The 24,590-nt window shown below is 45.2% G+C and overlaps 1 long non-coding RNA gene across 4 annotated transcripts in view; it reads left to right on the top strand.

Annotated features, from left to right (window-relative positions):
* The window catches only part of LOC129400159 (uncharacterized), a 65,045-nt gene that overhangs the window by 27,085 nt on the left and 13,370 nt on the right, over window positions 1-24,590 (top strand). Inside the window, exon 3 of one of the 4 annotated variants that reach the window (XR_008627490.1) lies at window positions 18,476-21,037. The exons of 1 other annotated variant lie outside the window; for it this stretch is intronic. This is a non-coding gene — a long non-coding RNA (uncharacterized LOC129400159). Of the gene's footprint in view, window positions 1-9,884; window positions 10,128-17,804; window positions 18,393-18,475; window positions 21,038-24,590 lie in introns of those variants that run through there. 2 more of the 4 variants (XR_008627493.1, XR_008627491.1) reach the window with 2 other exon arrangements.

Here is a 24,590-nt window from a genome sequence, read left to right as displayed (position 1 = left end):
CAGCAGATGGGTGCAGGATGGCTGAAGGCAACTATGCATGGGAAAGGACTTTGGTGAGTGCCCAGAGCAGGGGGCTAGGGATGTGTCTTGAGGTAGAGGACCTGCCTTCTGTGTGGCCCTGGGTTCAAAGTTCAATCCCTGCACCACAAAACCACAGAGAGAGAAAGAGAGGAGAGAGAGAGAAGAGAGAGAGGAGAGAGAGCGAGAGAGAGAGAGGGGGGGGGGGGGAGCAGAAACACATAGCACACCAAACCAGGTTCTTGACGGATTATATCCATTGTATCCTCACTGTCTGAACTGGGGAGGTGCTATCATTATTTCACAAATGAGAAAACTGAGAACTAGTGCAAGTCCCACAGCTTGGAAGCCAGGCTTCAAACCCCAGCTCACTGGTGTTGGGAAGCACCACACTCTACCACCCTCCTGCTTCCCTGAGAAAATGAGGCTGGGGACGAGAGCCTAGGGAGGAAGCAGGCAAGCAGGAGCCAGGACCCGAGCCCTGCAGTGGGGGACTTGTATGTGTACTGTTTGAAGGTGTCACGAGGCAAGGCGCTCCAGTCAACAGTCACAGACTCTGTGGAAGGTGCTGAGAATAGCCCTCTGTTCTCCACCTCCCCCACTCCCCACCAGACCTTGGCCTAGAAGAGTCAGCTCGGGGATGAGGTGAGTTCCGGGGACGTTTGAGCTCCATCTGTTTCCCAGCTGAGGCACAGTCCTCGGTTCCAGGGCTTTCTAAAGGCCCCTGGCAACAACTGCCAGGGCTCCTGGGAAAGTACCCAGGCATCCAGGATCCTGTGGCCTTGGCAGCCCCTCCGTCCCCTCTTGGCCTCCTTTCCAAACAGACCCGACACCAATCCCGGATACAAACCTCAGGCATGACCTAGCAAACAGCTGGCAAACTATTTTTAAAATCCAATTTCAAGTGGTATATGTGTAAGCCCCAGTGTATTTCTCTGGGGGATTCTATCTTTCAAGTGGAAAAATTTTTAAAAGTCAAATAAGGTAATCTTTATTTTGATTCCCGTCAAGCCTGAGCTCAGGGGCCCTGCAGCCCACGGTAAGTGCTAATCCACTTAAATCACAAGTTAAGTCCGCGCTTGGGAGTTCGAATGACTCCAGGACCCAGAGAGAAAGGTCAGGAGTACTGATATTTATCATGTTAACACTGTTAGTGGGTGTTTGGCTCTGTGTGGCAGAAGAAAAGAAATAAAAGACATGAATTATGACTGTTTGGAGTGGAGGGGAGGAAACTGAGGCTGGTGAGTTCTGCCCTTGTTTGTCCAGCTTCTTATTCTCTAATCCTCTTCCAAAATAATAAATTTTTAAAATAATAATAATAATCAAAGGACTCTGAAGAAACAAGAGAGCAGAGTTCTGAGGCCGGGAGCTGAGCGGAGAGCACAGAAGGGCGGGCAGAGGACCCGGCGCCTCACAAGGCCTGCCTGTCTAACTCGTCCTCAGCCGCAGGCACTGGCCTCAGGCGCCAATGGGAAGATAAAGCATTTTGTCCCTCGGCCAGAAGCAGCACGGATCCTGCAAGCTGGACAGCATTTGCTTTCTCCTAATCGGTTTCATTTTGCATTTAGCAACCTGGACTTATATGTCTGGACTTTCTCTTCTGAGGCCTAAATTGGACAGATGATATGTAGAGAAGAAATTTTTCTGCTTCTCTCCTTGCGTCATACACTTTGAAAATTTCATTTTCCCTTCCTCACACTTTCTGTCACAAACAAGCCGTTTTAGGATGACCCTAAATGACCTTGGTCATCGAAGGGACAGGACTTCCCTGGGCCCAGCTCTAGGAAGGTGAAATTTTTCAGTGTCTGGAAGGAGAGTCATTACTCCTCCTGAGACAGATGTCCTTGGGCAGAGAGGAAGGGTCCTGGCTAAAACAGGTGGGCTGGAAGTAGAAGCAAACTCTTGCCAGACATTTCCGATTTGCCAGCTGTGATGGAACTGCAGGAAGGATGCTGGATCTGTTAGGAGGGGCCAGAGAAGGAGCCTCATCAGAAAAGGGCTTTTCAGACAGAAGAGTCTGTTAATGCGATTTTCCAGAGGTTATAATTTTACAGACAGCTTCGGTTCAAGTCTCAGCATTAAAGGTACCGAGCTAATGGATGCCAAATCCTAACCACATATCAGGATGTGGTGTTTTGTAAGTGCCCGCTGTTCCTCAGTATTATGACCATCTCTGAGCACAAAGCTGCTTCCCCCAAATATATAGTCGCTGGCCTAAAGATGCCTTCAAAAACATCAATCCCATTTGTTCTCTGATCCCCTTTGTTCTCTTTTCCATAATAAATATCTGCACTGACTTCCACCTAAGTCACCTCAGACACATCTCTGTGCTTGATCTCTAAAGACAATTGCAGTGGCTCCTTTAAAACAGTTTAGGGGCTGCCGGCAAGATGTGATCCCGGGGGCCGCACGTGTGTGTGGCCTCTCAGAGGCTGCATGAGCGTGACTCCAGACGCTAGCTAAATTTTTCGGCATGGGCAGCTCCTCGCAGAATGTCTCCAGACTGAGAACTAAGCCGCGGCCCGATGCCCGCCCAGGAGGGGAAAGGTATTTCTCTCCCTCGCCTCTTGCTTGCCGGGGGTGAAGAGCGTGGTGACCGCCATATTATGAGGAACACAGATGGGGTTTACAAGCTTGCAATGATCTAATATCTGGAAGAAATCTCCCTGGACTTAGTTGCTAAAGTACAGAAATTCAAAACCGCGCGGCCGCGATAGCGACCTCCTATCTCTTCACAACAGGTCTGACTAGTGGAGTACTCTTAACAATAATAGTGAGGTTTGTGTTGAAATATTGAATGTAACCAAAGTAAATAGAAAGTAAAGTGAAATTTATCTGTTACATGGCGGGGGGGGGGGTGTGTGGGGGGCGGGATGGGAGGTGTACTGTGTTTGCTTGTTTGTTTGTTTTTGTGGTGGTGGGATGTGGGCACTGGTGAAGGGATGGTTGTTTCAGCATTGTGTAACTGAGACTTAAGCCTGAAAGCATTGTAATTTTCCACATGGTGGCTCAATAAAATAAAATTCTTAAAAATAAATAAATAAATAAAACAGTTTAGGGGATGGAAAGATAGTATAGATATTAAGGCACCACTGGGTATGCCCTCCCCTCTATGAAAAAAGTCTCTCATCTAATTCTACACAAACCATCATTCTAGACATTCGAAATGCTAGAATAAAAAAATGGTGAGTAAGACAAGGGCCATGAATGTGGTTTGGTGATAGAGCATTTGACTTGTATGTGACAGGCTCTGGGTTCAGTTCCTGGTACCACGTGGTCCCCTAAGCTCTTCCAGTGTGCTCAAAAAACAACAACGATGAATAAAACATTGCATCTGCTATTTGCAGTAGCTTCAGATGGGGGTAACTTATCAACAAACTGAAAGGATAAATACAATGTACACTAGTCACACAAGAGATTATCACATGTCAAAGAAATTAACTATAATCGCAAGCAATAATACAAGCGATGAGGGCCAGAGCAATAGTACAAGGAGTAGGGCACTTGCCTTACACGCAGCCGACTCAGATTTGATCCCTGAGACCATCACTGGATGTGGCCCCCAACTCTCCCCCCAAAAAAAATATAATGACTCATATAAACCTAATTCTCAGAGGCTAGGAGAGAGACTGAGAAAGGATGAGGTCTGAAAAAGAAGACAAATGTTTAAGATATGGTCCTAGAGGACTGAGATCTTAAAGGAAGTCACCTGTAAGATCTCTTTGGGTTTCAGCAGTAGGAAGATAAAATTGGCCACAAAAATGAAAGTGGACATGAGATATAAGAGGTGGACGTGATGATAGTGGAAGAACTGGAAAATGCTATCCAGATCCTCCCTAGTATACAAGTGAAAATAAATGGGAAGGAGTTCGGAGAAATAGTACGGGGGTCAGACATTTGCCTTACATGCAGCCAACCCAGGTTAGATCCCTAGCACATCATGGTTTCCCCCAAGCACCATCAGAAGGAACCCCTGAGCAGTGCGGTATGACTCAAAAACAACAAAAATTGATGGCTGGCCTGGAGACAGCCCTCCAAGGTAGAAACCACAAATCTCATTGGTTAGATGGCTTTTTTTTTTTTCAAGAGCACAAGCGGAAAATCCAACGTTGGGGGTTTTCTGGGCAGATAAAGCCAAAGCAAGGGTGAACTGAAATGGGTTTGACAGCAGTTTAGAAAATCAGATGTTGTTGCAGCACTGTTCACAATAGCCAGAATCTGGAAATGACACAAGTGCCCGAGAACAGATGATTGGTTAAAGAAACTTTTGTACATATACACAATGGAATACTATGCAGCTATTAGGAGAGATGAAGTCATGAAATTTGCTTATAAGTGGATGGATAGGGGGACTATCATGCTAAGTGAAATGAATCAGAGGGACAGACGTAGGACTGCACTCATTTGTGGAATATAAAATAATATAATATGAGACTGACACCCAAGGTCAGTAGACACTAGGGCCAGGAATATTGCCCCATAGTTAGAAGCCTGTCTCATGAGCTGGGGAAGAAGGCAGCTGGAATAAAGAAGGGATCACTACGTCAGTGATGGTTAGAGGAATTGTTCGGGATGGGAGATGTGTGCTGAAAGTAGATAAAGGACCAAACATGATAACCTCTCAGTATCTGTATTGCAAACCATAATGCCCAAAAGTAGAGAGAGAGAGTATGGGGGAAATTGTCTGCCATGGAGGCAGGGGAGAGTTGGAAAGGGGTGATATATTGGGGACATTGGTGGTGGAGAATGTGCACTGGTGGATGGATGGGTGTTTGATCATTGTATGATTGAAACTCAAACATGAAAGCTTGTAACTATTGCGCGGTGATTCAATAATAATTTTTTTTTAATCAGATGTTGCTCTGAGATGTTGGTAGAGCAAATAGTTGAGTGTAAATCAGCCCTGTCCCAATTTCCCTCTTAGATCTGACACTACTCAGCATCAGAGTTCCTCTTCCTCCACCCAACTCTTAAGCCCAGTATATAGGTTGGAAGTGGAAGTGGATCCTGTACTTTGCATATGTGAGGTTCTGAGTGTGATCCCTGGCAACACAAACACACACACACACAAACACACACACATACACACACAGAGTTTCATCTAGATGTGGCCCTCTTTTTTTGGAGTCTGCGCAGTTTCCTGGTGCTCAGTTTTGACTCCCTCCCGATCTGATACATTGCTCTCCGCTCCAGAATACTCAGAGCCTCATACCATGATGTCTTAGTCTACAGGATCACATTCAACTGATTTCTCAACGTGTTCAGATTGGCTTCCTTCCCTAACCTCTCCTCATGAGTGCTTTCCTGAGCAATATCATTGCCCACTCTGCTTCCCCAGATTGATGAGTGGGTATCCTCATCCTCATCATTCAATCAGACACCAAAGCCATCACTTTCTCTTATTTCTGATTTCTTTTTTTTTTTTTTATGGGAGGAAGTACTTCCCAAGAAGTGCTCAGGGCACCCAGGGGCTGGGCCCAAGAACCATTCCCAGTGAATCACTCAACTAACTAAGCCTGAGGTTCAATGTTCAGGTCAGAATGCAGAGCTGTTCAGGCCCAGAGTTGCTCAAAGGTCTCCTGAGCCACATTCAGTGATGCTGGGGTGGGGTGGCATGTGGTACCAGATAACAAATTTGGGACCTTGTGCATGCAAGCTGAGTTATCTCCAGGATCCTAGTTTTATTGGTTTATTTTTGTAGCCTGGGGGTTGAACCCAGCGCCTCATACATGCACAGTGCTTTATGCAGAACTAAACTACCTCTCAGCCCTGTTAGTTTCCCTGCCTCCCCCATCACCTTCTCAATTTGAGTCATTCTCTGCCATAACCAGGTCTGACTGTCCTTACATCTCCCTTCCAACCTCCAGCACCTGTCACAGTGCTTTCATATGCAGCCAAAACCATATGTCCTATATAAAAACAAACTGTGGTCTCCCATTTAAGGAAATTTATCTTTTCTATTCCTCTCTCACTCTTCCTTACTGTCTGCCTTTAAAATAGTAAATGAGGAACTGGAGCAATAGCACAGCAGATAGGGCGTTTGCCTTGCACACAGTCGACCCAGGTTTGATTCCCAGAATCCCATATGGTCCCCCGAGCACCGCCAGGAGTAATTCCTCAGTGCATGATCCAGGAGTAAACCCTGTGCATCGCTGGGTGTGATCCAAAAAAATAAATAAGTAAATAAATAAAATAGTAGATGGGCCAGAGAGATAATATAGCAGGTAAGGCACTAACTTTGCATGTGACCAACCCCATTTTTTTTTGGTTGTTGTTTTGGTCACACCTGGTAGTGTTCGGGGGGTATTCCTGGCTCTATACTCAGGAATCATTCCTGGCAGAGTTTGGGGGATATGGGATGTCGGGAATTGAACCCGGGTCAGCTCCATGCAAGGAAGCATCCTATCAGTGTACTGTCTCTCCAGCCCTGATCCCAATTTTGATTTATTTCCCAGTACTTCAGCCCAAAGCACTGCCAGGAATAAGCCCAGAGCACAACTGAATGTGGCCACAAAACAAAACAAAATTTAGGAAAATCCTTATATTCAAATATTAAAGAAAAATATCAAACAAAAAGTTGTATCCTTCCTTAAAAAATTGCATATCCCTATCTAATTTTTGGAGGGGCTCTCCCCAGCATTTCTCAGGGGCCCAAGGGAAACTCCTGAGAATAGGGGCCTGACAGCTACTAGGGCCTGATGGAGCTGGGACCATCAAGGTCACATTCAGAGGTGCTCTTGGGGCCAGGCAGTGCTGGGAAACTAACTCCTACATTCCACCCCTTGGAGCTGTCTTCCCTCTGCTGCCCTATACGGCCCCATACTTCTGTTTCTTTCTTTCTTTGGGGGAGGGGGCACACCTGGCAGTGCTTGTGGCTTATTCCTGGCTCCGTGCTCAGAGGTCATTCCTGGTGGTGCTTAGAGGACCATATGTAGTGTCATGGGCCAAACTGGGGTAAGTTGCCTACTAGGCAAATGCTTTAGCCTCTCTACTATCTCAGGCCCACATTGGTAAATTTTAAAAACAACACATTTAGGGGCTGGAGCAATAGCACAGCGGGTGTTTGCAGACGCAGCCGACCCAGGTTCAATTCCCAGCATCCCATATGATCCTCCAAGCACCGCCAGGAGTAATTCCTGAGTACAGAGCCAGGAGTAACCCCTGTGCATCTCCAGGTGTGAACCCCCCCAAAAAAAAGAACATGTTTAGACCTCTTTTCATGTCAGCACATGTAGTTTTACCTCATGTTTTAACGACTGCTATATCTCCATTACATAGACTACTTCTCAGGTCCCCTGCTGATGGATGTCTATATATAGTTTTTCATTATTACAAATAATGTTGGCATGAACACCCTTGTACATGATTTTGCTTTAATTCTGCCAGTGTATTTCTAGGGCAAATGAGTAGCAGTAGAATTGCTGAATCGATGGGAATAAACATTCAAAATGTTGACAGACATTGCTAAATTGCCTTCCAGGGGAGGTGAATCTGTTTACACTCCTAGAAACAGTGTATGAAGATGTCTATTTCGTCATAATCTTATGAACATTGACATTACCAAACTTTTCTTGTTTGCCAATCTGATAGATGACAACTGGAATTTTGTTTTGCAATGCATTTCCTTTAAATATGAGCGGGGTAAATACTTTTCACATCTCTTGGCTATTTTTTTTTTTGGTTTGTTTTGGGGTCACACCAGGCAGTATTTGGGGGCCATTCCCAGAAGTGCTTGGGGAATTATGCTGGACCAGCGATCACACAAAGCATGCACTCTAATGCTTTGTGTTCTCTTCATGGCAGCACAAAGGACTGTTGTTATTGCTTCATTTTTGGACCACATCCCATTACTGCACAGGGGACCATGTGCTACTCCTATCTCTGTGCTCAGGGATACTTCTGAGAGTGCTCAGGGGACCAGGTGGTGCTGAAAATTAAACCCAGCCTTCTGTTCACTCAACCCATCGAGATATCTCTTTGACCCTCATAAAGTACTTTTTTTTGGGGGGGCAGAGTTTGAGCCACACTTGACGGTTCTGTCCTCTTAAGATCATTCCTGGGGGGCTTAGGTAACCATATAGGATGCTGGGGATCAAACCCCAGTTGACCGCATGCAAGACAAGAGCCCTACCCACTGTACTATCTTTCCAGATGCTATAAAGTACACTTGAAAAAGATATTTGCAGGGCTGGAGAGATAGCAAAGAGATAAGGAGCTTGTTTTGCATTTTGCTGACCCTGGTTTGATCCCTTGGCACTATTTATGGTCCATCAAATACCACCAGGAGTGATCCTTGAACACAGAACCAGGAGTAAGTCCTGAGTACAGCTGGGTGTGGCCCCAAGCCCCCAAATTAAATAAATGAATCAAACCATTTGAGATGCCGGGGATTGAACTCAGTTTGGCCACATGCTACCCAGGCCCTGCCCACTGAACTATCGCTCTAGCCTGGAAAGAAGGGCTTAGCTAAGAGACTATGGAGTGAATCAAGGGAGACTCACAAGGTTTTTGTGAGAACGATATCTGCAAAACACTGCCAATTGAAAAATAGGCCACTGGGCCCTTAAAATTTCTAGAAGCTTGAAAGAGTCTGAGAAAACACCTGAATCTCAAACATGTGCTGTTTTGAAAAAGGAAATCTCACAGGACATAAGAAGCTAGGAGGCTGCTGGCTGCTGGAGCTGGGAATCGCTCTGACCCTCTGTGGAACTCCTCGTAGGCTTCTATTTCCCTCATTGGTGTAGAGGAACTTGTACAGCGTTTATCCTTAGACACTATTGTGTGTTCAGGGGTAGGGCAAATAATATATCTAGTTTCACAGGCCCACGGGGTGAGAGGAAGTACATCCAAGGGACTATACACAGTCACCTTACCTACACCTGGACCTGATTTGTAACGAAATTCTGGATTTTGAACGAGTGTTGTTTGAGGAGCTCCTGAGGGAGTGGAGGTGTGTTTTGCAGGTGAGCAGAGATGTGACTGCTTGGGGACTGGAGGACACGGTATAGCAGGCAGCTATTTTAGGGTGGCTTCCAAAAGTCGCCACCTTCTGGCTTTCCTGATCTATGTAATCACCTTTGCAATGGTGGCTTGAGTCTAATGAATAGAATACTGGGGTTTCTGTTTGCTTGGTTTGGGTTTGGGGGTCACACCCAGCAGCACTCAGAGGTTACTCCTGACACTTCACTCAGGGACCACTCCTGGTGCTGCTTCGGGGACCATAGAGTGTGCCAGAATGGAACCCGGGTCAGCCATGTGCAAGGCAGCAACTCACCCTGTGAACTATTTCTTCTGCCCTATTGAGTAGAACACTGAGATGTCACTGTGTGATAACAAATTTGTTTTATGTGATAAAATGTACATACCCCACAATTGACTGTTTTAACTGTTTTTTTTTTTTTTGGCTTTTTGGGTCACACCCGGCGATGCACAGGGGTTACTCCTGGCTCTGCACTCAGGAACCACCCCTGGCTGTGCTCAGGGGACCATATGGGATGCTGGAATTTGAACCCGGGTCAGCCGGCCGCGTGCAAGGCAAACGCCCCACCCGCTGTGCTATCTCTCCAGCCCCATTTTAACTGTTTTTTAAAGTGATAGTTCGTTGCCCCTAAGTACATGGACATTATGCAATCATTAACACATTCCATCTTCAGAACCTTGTTTATTTTCCCAAATTGGAAGTCGGTGTCTGTTCTCTCCTCTACATAGTACTTGACTACCATTTCTTTCTCTATGAATCTAACCACTTGAAGTCTCTTATATAAGTGGAGTCATACTTTAGGATTGATTTATTTCACTTACTAGAGTGTCATAAAGATTTACTAATGTTGTGGTAGGTCAGAATATCTTTTTTTTTTCTTTTGCAGTGCCAGGTACTGAACCCAAGGCATCACACATGTTGTCAGGCCTCTGCTCTACTGCAGGTCCCACCTCTGGCCTTTCCTTCCCTTATGAAGCTGAATAATCGGGCTGGAGAGGGTACGGAGAAGAGGATGCTAGCCTTGCATGATCCTGGTACTGCATATGGTCCCCTGAACCCCACCAGGAGAGACCCCTGAGCATAAAGCCAAGAGTAAATACTGAGCACCACCACATGTGTCCTGAAACAACAAAAAATAAATGAATAGAACAGACCCAAATAATCGGCCACAGTATATGGAATTTCCCTTCTTCACTCATTTATCATCTATAGACAGTAGGGAGGTTTTTGCCTGTGGACCATTGTGAATAAGGCTGCTTGAACATGAGTCTCTGCTTTCAGTACTCTGGGGTTCATTATTTTCAGTCACTATATTTGGGGATAATTTGTTTCATAGCAAAATACAACTAAGGGAACATGTCCTAGGACTAGAGAGAGAATACAAGGATCAATGTGCTTGCCTTGCAAGCAGGTAACTCCAGGTTGACTTCCTGGCACTGTGTATGGACCCCCAAGCATAACCAGAAGTGATCCCTGAGCATAGACCCGGGAGTGAGCTTTGAGTACCACTGGGTGTGCCCCCAAACCCTGACTTCCATAAAAGGGTAGAAAAAAAGTAATGCATTTTTCTCCTGATTATGGATTATGAAAATTTACTTATTATGCAAATTTCCTAATGTATAGGAAAGTTAAAAGAAGTTTACTTTGAACATCCAATACCACCACATGGATGAAACTGTTTTTAGGGGCTGGAGAGCTAGTACAGTATGGCACTTGCCTTGCAAGCAAACAAGGTTTGATCCCCAACACTATATATATGGTCCCCTAAGCACTGCCCCGAGTGAACCCTGAGCACCAAGCCAGGAGTAATCCCTGAGAAAAGCTGGATGTCCCCCATGTGCAAAGGACAAGGAAGGAAGAAAGGAAGGAAGGAAGGAAGGAAGGAAGGAAGGAAGGAAGGAAGGAAGGAAGGAAGGAAGGAAGGAAGGAAGGAAGGAAGGAAGAAAGGAAGGGAGGGAGGGAGGGAGGGAGGGAGAGAGAGAGGGAGGGAGGAAGGGAGGGAGGGAAAGGAGGGAGGGAGAGAGGAAGGAAGGAAGGAAGGAAGGAAGGAAGGAAGGAAGGAAGGAAGGAAGGAAGGAAGGAAGGAAGGAAGGAAGGAAGGAAGGAAGGAAATTATGGAAGGAAATTATGTAATGAAATGTACCTGTATGTTCATCTTACATTTTCTCTGGTGGTTCTGTAGTTGGCTTTCTGAAATGTGTTCTGTAGTTGGAGTTCCTTTTTTTTTTTTTTTTGATTTTTGGGTCACACCCGGCGATGCACAGGGGTTACTCCTGGCTCTTCACTCAGGAATTACCCCTGGCGGTGCTCAGGGGACCATATGGGATGCTGGGAATCAAACCCAGGTGGGCTGCATGCAAGGCAAACGCCCTACCCGCTGTGCTATCACTCCAGCCCCTGTAGTTGGATTTCTGAACCAGAGAGTGTGATCATACCTTGCCTTTGGCTAAATCCTTTTGGTCTCACGCATTTTTAAAAAATTTTATTGAATAGTTACAAGCTTTCATGTTTGGGTTACAGTCGCCCAATGATCAAACACCCGTCCCTCCCCCAGTGCACATTCCCCATCACCAATATCCTGGGTATACCCCCCCCCCCATTTCCCACCCTCCCCCTGCCTCCATAGCAGACAATATTCCCCATAATCTCTACTTTTGGGTATTATGGCTTGCAACACAGACACTGAGAGGTCATCATGTTTGGTCCATTATCTACTTTCGGCATGCATCTCCCATCCCAACTGGTTTCTCCCGCCATCATTTTCTTAGTGATCCCTTCTCTGTTCCATCTGCCTTCTCCCCTCTGCTCATGAAGCAGTTTTCCAGCTATGGGGCAATCTCCCTGACCCTCGTATCTACCGTCCTTGGGTGTCAGCCTCATGTGGTTACCCTACACTCCACAAATGAGTGCAGTCCCTCTATGTCTCTCCCTCTCTGACTCATTTCACTTAGCATGATACTTTCCATGTCTATCCATTTATAAGCAAATTTCATGACTTCATATCTCCTGACAGCTGCATAGTATTCCATTGTGTAGATGTACCAAAGTTTCTTTAAGCAGTCATCTGTTTTAGGGCACTCGAGTTGTTTCCAGATTTTGGCTATTATGAACAGTGCTGCAATGAATATATAGGTACAGATGTCATTTCTACTGTGCTTTTTTGCATCCTTGGGATATATTCCCAGAAGTGGTATTGCGGGGTCATATAGAAGCTCAATTTCTAGTTTTTGAAGGACTGTCCATATTGTTTTCCAGAAAGGCTGGACCAGTCGACATTCTCACCAACAGTGAAAGAGTGTTCCTTTTTCCCCACATCCATGCCAGCACTGTTTGCTTTTGTTCTTTTGAATGTGTGCCAGTCTTTGTGGTGTGGTGTGAGATGATATCTCATTGTTGTTTTGACTTGCATCTCCCTGATGACTAGCGATGTGGAGCATTTTTCCATGTGACTTTTGGCCATTTGTATTTCTTTTTTTAATTTTTTATTTTATTGAATCACCATGTGGAAAGTTACAAAGTTCTCAGGCTTATGTCTCAGTTATACAATATTTAAACACCCATCCCATCACCAGTGCCCGTATTCCACCACCAAAAACCCCAGTATACCTCCCACCCCCGCCCCCCACCCCTACTACGTAACTGATTAATTTCACTTCATTTTCTCTTTACCTTGATTACATTCCATATTTCAACACAAAATTCACTATTGTTGGAGTTTCCCCCCAATAATGACAGCCCTACTACCAAGGAAGCATTTGATAATTCGTTTTCCATTGCTTAGAATGAAGAGATATGTAGTTCCACTGCTCCAAGTACATAACTCTTTCTTTTTCCTTTTCCTTTTTTTTTTTCTCTCATCCCCCTTCCCGCGCCTCATAATATAGTGGACTCCATGCCGCGTTTCTCCCTGAAAATGGGAAACAACCGGGAAAGAGGGATATTTCCTCTTTCTCGGCCAGCGTGGGGCTATGGCTTAGTTCACAGTCTAGAGAAATGGCTGCTACTTTGATTACCTTCAATATTTCAACAAAAAACTCACTGTTATTTGAAGTTTCCCCCCAAAGTCAGACCTGCTAAAAAGGAACCATTTCACATCGCTGACAATTAAAGATGTTAAGTTGCGCGGCCGCAGCAGCAGTTTTGGAATTCTGTATAAAGTCCAGGGAAAATTCTGCCAGAAATTGCATAGCCCAGCTCAAACATCCCAGTGCATTGCTGTAAGAAGCCGCTTTGGGTGCCAAAATGGGTTAGAAGACCTCTGGAATCAAAGTCTTTAGGAGCAGAGGGTCCGTTTAGCACTCAGCAGCTCCGGATTTATCTGGGCTGGGGGTGTGCCGGTAACGCCCATTTCCCATGATTGCCTATGAGCCACCAACTGTAAAAACCGTATACCTCTGGGTTAGGAGTCTTAGAAGGTGGGTCTCGCCACGTGGATATTGCTGCCGCCGCCATTTTCCATGCAGAAAAACAGGGTGGAGAGGAAAAATCCATTCCCGGGCAGCGCGGAATTGTAGCCCAGCTCACAGTCCCAGTGCATTGCTGTAAGAAGCCGCTTTGGGTGCCAAAATGGGTTAGAAGACCTCTGGAATCAAAGTCTTTAGGGGCAGAGGGTCCTGCCATTTGTATTTCTTTTTTGAGGAAACTTTTGTTTATTTCTTCTCCCCATTTTTGATGGGGTTGGAGGTTTTTTTCCTTACACAATTCTGCTAGTGTCTTGTATATCCTGGATATTAATCTCTTATCAGATGGGTATTGGGTAAATATTCTTTCCCATTCTGTAGGCCCTTTCTGTATTTTGGTCACTGTTTCTTTTGAAGTGCAGAAGCTTCTTAGTTTGATGTAGTCCCATTTTTTTTTATGTTTGCTTCCACTTGCATGGTCAGTTTTGTTTCATCCTTAAAGATGCTTTTAGTTTCAATGTCATGGAGAATTCTGCCTACATTTTCTTCTATGTACCTTATAGATTCATGTCTGATATTGAGGTCTTTAATTCACTTTGATTTGACTTTTGTGCCTGGCATTAGACAGAGATCAGAGTTCATTTTTTTTCAGGTAGCTATCCAGTTTTCCCAGCACCACTTGTTGAAGAGGCTTTCCTTGTTCCGCTTTGCATTTCTTGCTCCTTTGTCAAAGATTAAGTGGCCATTTATTTGGGGGTTTGTGACAGGATATTCAACTCTGTTCCATTGGTCTGCAGGTCTGATTTTATTTCAATACTATGCTGTCTTAATTACTACTGCTTTGTAGTAGAGTTTGAATTTGGGGAAGGTGACACCACCCATCTTTTTTCCCCAAGGATTGCTTTAGCTATTTGTGGGGGTTTATTGTTCCATATAAATTTCAGGAGTGTTTTGTCTATTTCTTTGAAAAATATCATGGGTATTCTGATAGGGACCGTATTAAATTTGTATAGTGCTTTGGGCAGTATTGCCATTTTGATAATGTTAATTCTCCCTATCCATGAGCAGGGGATGTGTCTCCATTTCCTAGTGTCCTCTTTTATTCCTTGAAGTAGTGTTTTGTAATTTTCTTTGTATAGGTCCTTCACCACTTTGGTTAAAGGATTCCAAGGTACCTGATTTTCTGAAGTACTATTGTGAATGTGATTGTTATTTTTAATGTCTCTTTCTTCTCTTTCATTTTTTGTATATAAGAAAGCCATGGACTTTTGGGTGTTGATTTTGTAGCCTGCCACTTTACTGTATCGACCTATTGTTTCTAGGAGCTTTTCTGTAGAGTCTTTAGGGTTTTCCAAGTAAAGTCTCACACACATTCTTCAGGAGCCCTCTGATAATACACAGCAGTAAGAACAAATGTGGGCAGAAGTCAGGGTGCAAAGGAGGTCTTCAGAACTTTACACACATACACACAATTGTGGGAAGCTGTGGGGGGACTGGTCTCCCCAGAATGCTCAGAAGGCCCCTGGGTTCTTACTCCCAGCAGTGTCACTCCCTGTGCTTCTTGGGCCCAGCAGTGCTGAGGGACCTCCAGGGCCACCCTTGTGGTGCCAGGGGACCATGAGGTGTGGGGATCAGGGCCTCCACATGTCACTTGTGTACTCCTGACCTTTGTTTTTCCCCTCGGCCTCAGATCAGGTGTAGGGGTTCATGCTGGTGAATAAATGTGCTTTATTCCTGGAAAGACAATCCACAGTGTTCACTAAATTCTCTAAGTGATGATGCAGCAAGTGTTGAGAACTAATGATGCAGGGCAGTGATTGAGGGACTTGAGAGACCACCAGGAGGCTGGTTTGGTGGGGGTGGGAGGGCTTTGGCTCCCCACAGGCAGCGCCATTTCTGGGTTCATTTCTAATTCGTAGTGATATTCTTGCTCTGTCTACCTCTGACAAAGTGCATGTGAAAATACTTTGCAGCTCAGAGATGGCACGGTGTCCATCGAAATTGATGCCAGCTTCAGTGATGAAAGCGACAGGCAATCAAGGTTTTGGAGAGCTCTGTGAACTGGCCTTGGCTCACACTGCAGTGAGGAGAGAAAGTATGAAGTCTGAGGGTTCGCTGCTCCCCCGCTAGTCACATGTTGATGGAACCCAGAGAGAAGAAAAGATTTGAGCTTATCTCACTATTTTTTTCTTTCTTTTCTTTTCTTTTCTTTTTTTTTTTTTTTGCTTTTTGGGTCACACCTGGTGATGCACAGGGATTACTCCTGGCTCTGCACTCAGGAATTACTCCTGGCAGTGCTCAGGGGAACATTTGGGATGCTGGGAATCCAACCTGGGTCGGCCCCGTGCAAGGCAAATGCCCTACCTTATGTACTATTGCTCCAGCCCCCTGAGCTCATCTCTTGATTGGGGTGATACTTGCACATTCACACTTGACTGCGCTTGCATTGTTTCCCTGAGGGCCCTCCTGCAGCTTGGCTAGACTCCTGTCTCAAAATGAGATGTATGGGAATAAGCCGGGACTTGTTATTGCCAAAGAAACCCTTTCCCAGGGATTTAACATTCCTTTCCTCACCAGGTTACTTCAGTACCCTTCCTTTGGGAAATGGTCATTTTCTTTTTCTTTTTTTGTTTAGTTTTTAGATCATACCCAATCATGCTCAGGGGTTACTTCAGGAATCACTCCTGGTGGCCCTGGGGACCATATGGGGTGCCATGGATCAAACCTGGGTCTCCCTACCCCCCTGTACTATCGCTCTGGTCCCGAAGAAGGTGGTGGTCATTTTATTTTCATTTTATTTTTCTGCACTGAGGTCTTGTATCTGTATGTGGGAAACTGTGCTCAAGTCAGAACTGCATGTGGGGAAGGTGCTGGCGTCCAGACCTGGCCAATTATTTTAAACAAATAAGGTAAAGAGGATGAATGCCAGAGGACCCAGGAAAATGGCAGCTGGACTGTACCAGGAACTGCAGTCGAGGGAGCACTATGAGATCATCATGATCTCTGTTTTCGTGAAAACACCCTCTTTATTGATACTAAGCTTAGGAAGATTTCACTGGGCAAATTCCTCACCAATACTTCCTCCAAGTTCTTTGTGCCAGCCTTTGTTCTCAAATGCCAGGTGTGAATTTCTCAATGTAATATCTTTATGGAACATAACAAGTTTAAACTCAACCACTCCACTACTTACTGATCGCCTCTAAATTGTTTTATGTTCTCAAGGTAGTTAAGATCTCTTAAAAGGTGTTAATTGATTTTTCAAGGTAATAGCTTTCTGTTTAATAGCTAGGAACTTGACCAAACTATGTGACCCTTATAAAAATTAGACTGTTTGGCAGCCAGTAAGAAGATGAAGTCCAACAGACAGGAGTTGGGATTAGCTGGTGACCTAATAGCTGGTAAGCTAATTAACATCTCTGAAGCCTCCAAGCCTCCTCTTCACTAGTAAAAGGGACCTAAAATTCATCCCACAAATGTCTTTTTCAACTAAACCACATACTAGGCCCTGTTCTAGGCCAGGAACACAGAGTGAACGAGACAGTATCCTCCCTGCTCTCAGGGGACTTATCACAGAACAAGGCTATGAAACAAAAGACTAAACAATTAAATACTTCATTCCAATGGCAGTAACAGTAACAGCCTCTGTCTCAGCAGATGTGAGGATCAAATGAGTCAGCCAGGCAAATTCAAAACTGGTATAAAGTACTATTTATAAAATTCAGTGGTCAATGGAACTTTTGCTAACAGTCCTAATGGTTATATATACACAACATATATGTAAGTATATGTATATGTGTATATATATTACACACACATATATGTATATATTATATAAGCTATTAGTTAGCCTTGACTTTTTGCACATATTTAAATACTTAGAGGTGATAGCCATCATGTGATTTGGACATGGCATTTACTACAAATGAGATGAATCCTCCTTATGTGGGGGGGCATCATCTTCCCAATCTAAGGAGAGAAGATGCTAACTTGGGGCTGGAGCAATAGCACAGCGTGTAGGGTGTTTGCGTTGCACTCGGCCAACCCAGGTTTGATTCCCAGCATTCCATATGGTCCCCCTGAGCACCACCAGAAGTGATTCCTGAGTGCATAGCCAGGAGTAACCCCTGTACATTGCCGGGTGTGACCCAAACAGAAAGAAGAAGAAGAAGAAGAAGGAGAAGGAGAAGGAGAAGGAGAAGAAGAAGCAGCTAACTACATTGCTAATACTGTCAGGAACAACAGCTCAACATTCACATTCATATTAACCTTAACTAGACCCAAAATACCTAATCCGTGAGCCTTGAACCGTAAGGCACGGATAGAATTGGGCACAGAGTTTTTGTTCAAAGGCTTAAATTCAGAGGACAAATTATTTTGCTGCTGTTGCTTTTTGGTTTTGTTTTTAGGTTTTGGAGCCATGCCTTGTGATGCTCTGGAATTAGTCCTGGCTCTGTGCTCAGGAGTGACTCCTGGCAGTGCTCTGGAGGACCATTTATGGTTCCAGGGATTTGAGCCAGCAGTGCTCAGGGCTTACTCCTGTCTCTGTGCTCAGTGATCACTTCCAGTAGGCATGGAGACCGTCTGGGGTGCCAGGGATCGAGCCTGAATCAGCTGTGTGCAAGGCAAGTGCCCTCCCCGCTGTACTGTCTCTCTGCCCGGGTTCTACATGAGGCTTAAACCCCTTAACAGCTCCTCGGCTCTAAATGAGTAAAGTCCAGATTCTTTCCCAGGCACTGTAAGATTCTGCTGACCTCTCGACATGTGTGCCAACCCCACCCGTCTGTCCTCCAAGCTCTGACATGAAGACGCTTGACAGCCCAAGGCACTCGGCTCCCGGCTTGTTCTGGCATGAAGGGACCCTTCCCTTGGGTGTTGTGCCAGCCAAGGTGGGCCTGGGCCCACTCGGGCCCGGGATAGGAGCAGTGCTAGGTTCCTCCTTCCTTAATCCAATCCTGCCCCGTTGCCATCCTTGAAACAGGTGTACCAGTCATTTTCTAAAGTGATTCCATTTTCCTCCAAGGAGTTAAAAAATAAACAATCTTGTAATTCATGAAACTCTTTTCTTTTTTTTGGGCAGGGGTGTGCCCTGCCAGGCATTGGACTCAGGGTCACCTGCATACTTGGCATATCTCCTGCCGCTTGAACTCTCTCTCCAGTCCAAGTCACAAAACTGCTGATGAACTTCTCCACGAGCTTCATTTCTTTAATGTGATATGAAAGGACAAGCTCCATGAGGCCTGGTGCTGAGCATGCTGAATGATTCCCTTCTCTCGGGAGAGAGTCATGGAGAAAGATGTGTGGGTTAGGCTGGGGGAGGAAAAGTCATTGTCTACTCTTCACTTTACTCTTGTTTTGCTTTGTTTTTATTGGTCCAATTCAGAAGAGATTTTAATTTTGGGGGGACACATGCAGCAGTGCTCAAGTCTTACTCTTTGCTCTGCACTTAGGGATCACTCCTGGCAAGGCTTGGGGGACCCTACAAGGGTGCCAGGGACTGAACTCTCAGGCTGGCCATGTGCAAGGCAAGCATCTTACCTGCTGTACTATTGCTCTGTCCCCTACCCCCCAAAGATCTTTAATTAAGGCCCTTAAAAGAAGAGGAAAGGGGCAGGAAGTCTCCCATGGTATGAGAGAAGGGATCCCTCATTTTCTGTTCTCAGAGCCCTCCAAAGAATGAAAAAGAAAGGGAAAGTTTTCATCTTTTAAAAGAGAAAAGAAATAGAGGACAACTGCTCCATTTTTAAATTGTAAAATACCATGCTAACCAAAAAATGTGCTTGATGAGTACAAGTTAATGAAAAACAAGGAAATAAATACAGACCTACTTAACCAGCTTTAAAAAAAAATTGGGAGGAGGCTGGAGCAATAGCACAGCAGGTAGGGCATTTGCCTTGCATGTGGCCGACCCTGGTTTGATTCCCAGCATCCCATATGGTCCCCTGAGCACCGCCAGGGGTGGTTCCTGAGTGCAGAGCCAGGAGTGAACCCTGTGCATTGCTGGTGTGACCCAAAAAAGCAAAAACAACAACAAAATTTGGGGCCAGAGCCATAGTACAGCGGGTAAGGAATTTGCACTTGGCCAACCTGGATTCAATCCCCGGTACCTAATAGTCCCCTGAACCCCTCCAGGAGTGATCGCTGGGTGCAGAGCCAGGAGTAAGCACTGCTGGGTGTGCCCTCCTCCCAACCTAAGGGAAAAAAAAACCCTAAATAAATAAATTAAAAGAATTTTTTAATGAACTAGCCTTAAAATGGCCTGCTTCTAAGTTGACTTCCCTATGCCTTTCATGCAGTGAATCATTCCTCTGAATTTTGGCTTTACCATCACCCTCTTGTCTTTAGAGTTTGACTCTTCCTGTATATTTTCCTATAAAACACCCTTTGATTTGGGGGAGTTTTTGCACTTTCTTTTTTGAAATGACAAAGTGTATATTCTCTCATTTTCCTCTCTCTCTCAACTGTGCGTTTTTCAGGACCCCCATCCCCAGACCCATGCTGCTTTGTGTAATCATAGCTGAGTTGCTTTCACTGGTGAACTGTGTTCTATTGTAGGAACATGCGATGCTGTGCCTACCCATCCTCTTGGCATCCGCCATCTGTATAGTTCCTCCTTTTTACTATGAAACATATGCTGACCATTCCTGTACATGTCTCCTTGTCCAATACACACATACACACACACTGACAATACTGCTAAGTAAAGGTAATGACACGGTTCTGGAAGACCCATCTTCAAGCTTCCAAAACAACCAGATATGACCCCATAACAATACAAACAAAAACATATGTCTATACAAAAAACTTGTATACAGATATTTATGGCAGCCTTTCCATATAGCCAAAAGGTGAAAACATCCCAATTGTCTATGAGCTGAAGAAAGGATCTACAAAATGTGGTATAGTCACACAGTGAAATCGGATTTGCTTATAAAAATGAAGTACTAATACCACCTATGAGTGAACCTTGAAATCATTTTGCTATGTGAAAGTGTACAGTGATAAAGGACCACTCATTATATAATTCCATTCTATGCAATGTCCAGAGTGGGCAAGTCTATAACAAATGGAAAGTAGATAAGTGGTTGCCGGGAAGTAAAAGCGGGGGCACCAAGGAATTAACAGCTGGGTGTTTGCTTTTATTTAATGGGGTAAGAGATGATGAAATATTCTGAGAACAGTAATGGGTGCACAACCTTGTGAATATACTGAAAAACACTGAATTGTTCATTTTAATTGGATATGTAAATAATATCTCAAAAAAAGAGTGGGAACTAATGAGACCTTCACAACTTTTTGTTTTGTTTTGTTTTGTTGTTCAATTTGGGGGCTACACCTGGCAGTGTTCAAGGCTTAGTCCTGGCTCTGTGCTCAGGTATCTCTTGGTGGGCTTGGGGGACCATATGGTGTGGTGGGGATCAAGCCTGGGTCAGGTGCATGCAAGACAGACACCCTGCCTGCTGTGCTTTTGCTCCAGCCTGAAACCTCCACTATTCTGTCTCCAGAATAAAATTTGCTTGCTTTGTTTTGTTTTGGGGTCACACCCAGCTGTGCTCAGGGAATACCTCTCACTCTGAGCTTAGGGGATCAACCATATATATTGCTGCAGATTGGCCTGGGGTGAGTCTCACGCAAGGCAAGGGCTCAAAAAAATTTTTTGAGTTTGATGATGTACTGCCTTTATTCCAGTAAATTATGGAAACAATAAATGTGTCTCCCAGAAAATGCCGGATTTTAAAAAGTATGAACATCAAACCAAAGAAATGGCTCCAAGGGCTGCAGTGCATAGAGCCCAGATTCAACCCCTGATACTTAAGGGTCCTCTGAGAAAGTCATGAGTAACCAACCGCGCCTCCGGCACAGCACTGCCAGATAATGGCCTCAAAATCAATTCAAAACAAAACAAAACAAAACATGAACATCACCCTAATGGAATGCAGTGCAATTACTCAAAAGAAGAGGAAGAAATATATTTAATTAATGACATAGGCCGGAGAGATAGTACAGTGGGTGGGGCACTTGCCTTGCACACAGCCAACCCAGGTCTGATCCCTGGCATCCCGCATGGTACCTCCCACCAATCCCTGCCAGCACTGATCCCTGAGTGCAGAGCCAGGAGTAACCCCTGAGCATTGCCCGGTAGGACCCCAAAACAAAAACAAAACAAAACCAAAAATGTACTTAATGACAACATATTTGTGATGCATGACAAATTAAATAGACTGCAAGATAATAATGTATATTGTAATCTCATTTTGTAAGGAAAAATTATGTGTTTATCTGGAAGTCCATATACCAAAGTGTTAACTATGAGGCAAAAAAAGAAAGAGCCCTAACTGGTGAAATCTTCAGCCCCTTTCTCTCTTTTTTTTGTTTTGCATCACACCCAGTGATGCTCAGGGCTGACTCCTGGGTTTGCACTCAGGAACTATTTCTGGTGGTGCATGGGGGACCATATAGGATGCCTGGGATCAAACCTGGGTCAGCCATGTGCAAGGCAAACACCCTCCCTGCTGTACTATTGCTCCAGCCTTGCCCCTTTCTCTTTCTGCTTCTGAATCAGAAATTCTTCTCATCCCTCTAAAAGGAGAGACATAGGTGAACAATATATGTTAAAAAAAGAGAAATTGTTCAGGGCCAGAGTGATACCACAGCGAGTAAGGTGTTTGCCTTGCACATGCTGACCCAAGTTCAATCCCTGCCACCCCATGGTCCTCCTAGGACCTCCAGGAGTCATTTCTGAGCGCAGAGCCATGAGTAGCCCCTGAGCATTGCCGGATGTGGCCCCCCCAAAAAATTTTTTTAAGTAAAAACAAAAAAATTGTCATTTCTGGGGCCAGAGCCAATAGTACAGTGGGAAGGACATCTGTGCCCATTCTTTCCTGCCTCTGGAATGCTTTTTCCTCTGCTCTGTGTTTCTATTCTGTTTAAGCTCCAGCTTCACTGTCGCCTTCTCTGAGTCCATCCTTCTCTCTCCTGAGAGAACTACCTCATTTCTCTAGCTACCCACCCTCCCTTCCACACACACAATACTTTGTTCATACCTAGACAAAATGTACACTTTTGCACAATATCCCACTGAGGCTTGTAGCTTCCAAAAACTTGAAAATCTCGTCAGGGTGTGGACCGCAGTCTCTTCATCTTTGACTTTCTGGATGGCAGGGTCCCCGCTAGGGCAGGGCTCTGGGGGCAGCAGCTGCTGTTGGCCGGCCTTGTTCAAGGTCCTGTTTGGATCTCGCCCAGCTTGGGAGCAGTGCACCCCGCTAGAGGCAGATGCTTCTCAGATTCCTTGGTCACTGGGTGTGTTCCTGTGATAATTTAGGACATTAAAACGGAAGTAGAGGAATCATGTGAGACTCTCGAAGCACCCTCCCCGCTGCACTATGACCCCAGCCCCAACTGTTAGTAGCTTCTTTCTGTTACTATCTATAGCCCAAAATAGGACTGACGGATTCTGGACTGAGTGAATGGTTTGCAGGACAGGAAGTTTGCTCAGGGCTTAGGCGGCTTGCCTTGCATGCAGCCACGCCCAGTTCAGTCCTCACAACACCTGATCTCCAAGCACTTCCAGGAGCACCCCAGGCATGGAGCTATGAAGAGCTCTTGAGTACCATAAGGTGTGGCCCTCTAACTCCTATCTCTAAAAAATTAAATTAAGGGGCTGGAGCAACAATACAGCGGGTAGGGCGTTTGCCTTGCACGCAGCCCACCCGGGTTCGATTCCCAGCATCCCATATAGTCCCCCGAGCACCACCAGGAGTGATTCCTGAGTGCATGAGCCAGGAACCCCTGTGCATCGCCGGGTGTGACCCAAAAACAAATATATATATTTGTTTTGAAATGTAGCACTGTCGTCCAGTTGTTCATCGATTTGCTCAAGCGGACAACAGTAATGTCTCCATTGTGAGACTTTTTACTGTTTTTGGCATATTGAATACGCCACGGGGAGCTTGCCAGGCTCTGCTGTGCAGGTGGGATACTCTCAGTAGCTTGCCTGGCTCTCTGAGAGGGATGGAGGAATTGAACCTGGGTCAGCCATGTGCAAGGCAAATGCCCTACTCGCTGTGCTATTGCTTCAGTCCTAGTAATTAGAAATAGTTCCAAAATTAAGTGATTTTTATTTTGTCTTATCTAACAAAAGACTTGGTTTTTGTGTTGTTTTGTTTTGGGTCCACACCCGGAAATATTCAGGGCTTACACCTGGCTCTGCACTCAGGATCACTCCTAGTGGAGCTTAGGGGACCACATGGGATGCCGGGGATTGATCCAAGGTCAGGCCCCATGCAAGGCAGGCGCCTTACGCACTGTACTATCACTCTGACCCCAATAACAAACTTGGAAGAAAATTAATTACTCCTCCATATCACACTATCACAGGTTCTTTGAAACATTTATTTCTCTGAGCTTTTTACTGCATAGTTTAATTGTCTTTGAAAAACAAGAAAGAAAGAAATTCTAAGCAATAGGAGACTTCGCTTAAGCCCCAAGAGGGGTCGGTTCTTTGACGGGAGAATTAGAGTTACTGACTTCATTATGGAAGGTGAGCTCTGAATTCGGCAGCCCACAGCTTCTCTCCTGGCACGCCTGCCCTCTCAGTTGTCACCTGGATTAGGTTTCCTTTCCTACCCTGTCCTGTCATCTACAGAGTTGCTAAGTGTCTCGTTTCTCATTTGCCAGTTTTCTACATACTGATTCTAAGTCAATCCCAGCACCCGCTGCTTCCAGTGGGATCTCTCAGTGAGCCCCGTTAGTTCCGTGGGTCTCAACGTCTCGCAGAACTTTCTCCCAGTGCGTTTAACCCATTAGCACAAGTAGCTCTGCAGTGTTCTGATGTGAAGGGTCTTGTGGGCCATCATCCTTGTACATTTGTGGGGCAGGCCCACTGAGGACCTCGCCAGAAGGTGATTCGTCTGGTTTGGGAGTGAAGATGAGGTGGCTCCTCACTAGCCTCAGGGCTCCAGTGCTCCCCTGGGCAGGCTCGGGCGCCACTTGGTTCCAGGACTGCTTGCACTGGGTGATGCCAACATGGCACAATATTTTGTTGCCAAATAAGTAAAGATCTGGTTCATTCCTGCTGTATTACATTCATTGGAGAGACACACCCTACTCCCCGAAAGGTATTTATGACTACACCAATTAGAAAAATAAAAGGGAAGGCTGGGAGATTGTACAGCAGATACCAAGCATGAGCCTGA

The sequence above is a fragment of the Sorex araneus genome, chromosome X, assembly GCF_027595985.1.
Source record: "Sorex araneus isolate mSorAra2 chromosome X, mSorAra2.pri, whole genome shotgun sequence".
Taxonomy (NCBI): domain Eukaryota; kingdom Metazoa; phylum Chordata; class Mammalia; order Eulipotyphla; family Soricidae; genus Sorex; species Sorex araneus.
Note: the sequence above shows the minus strand (reverse complement) of the source record. Positions and strands in the feature narration are given on the sequence as shown.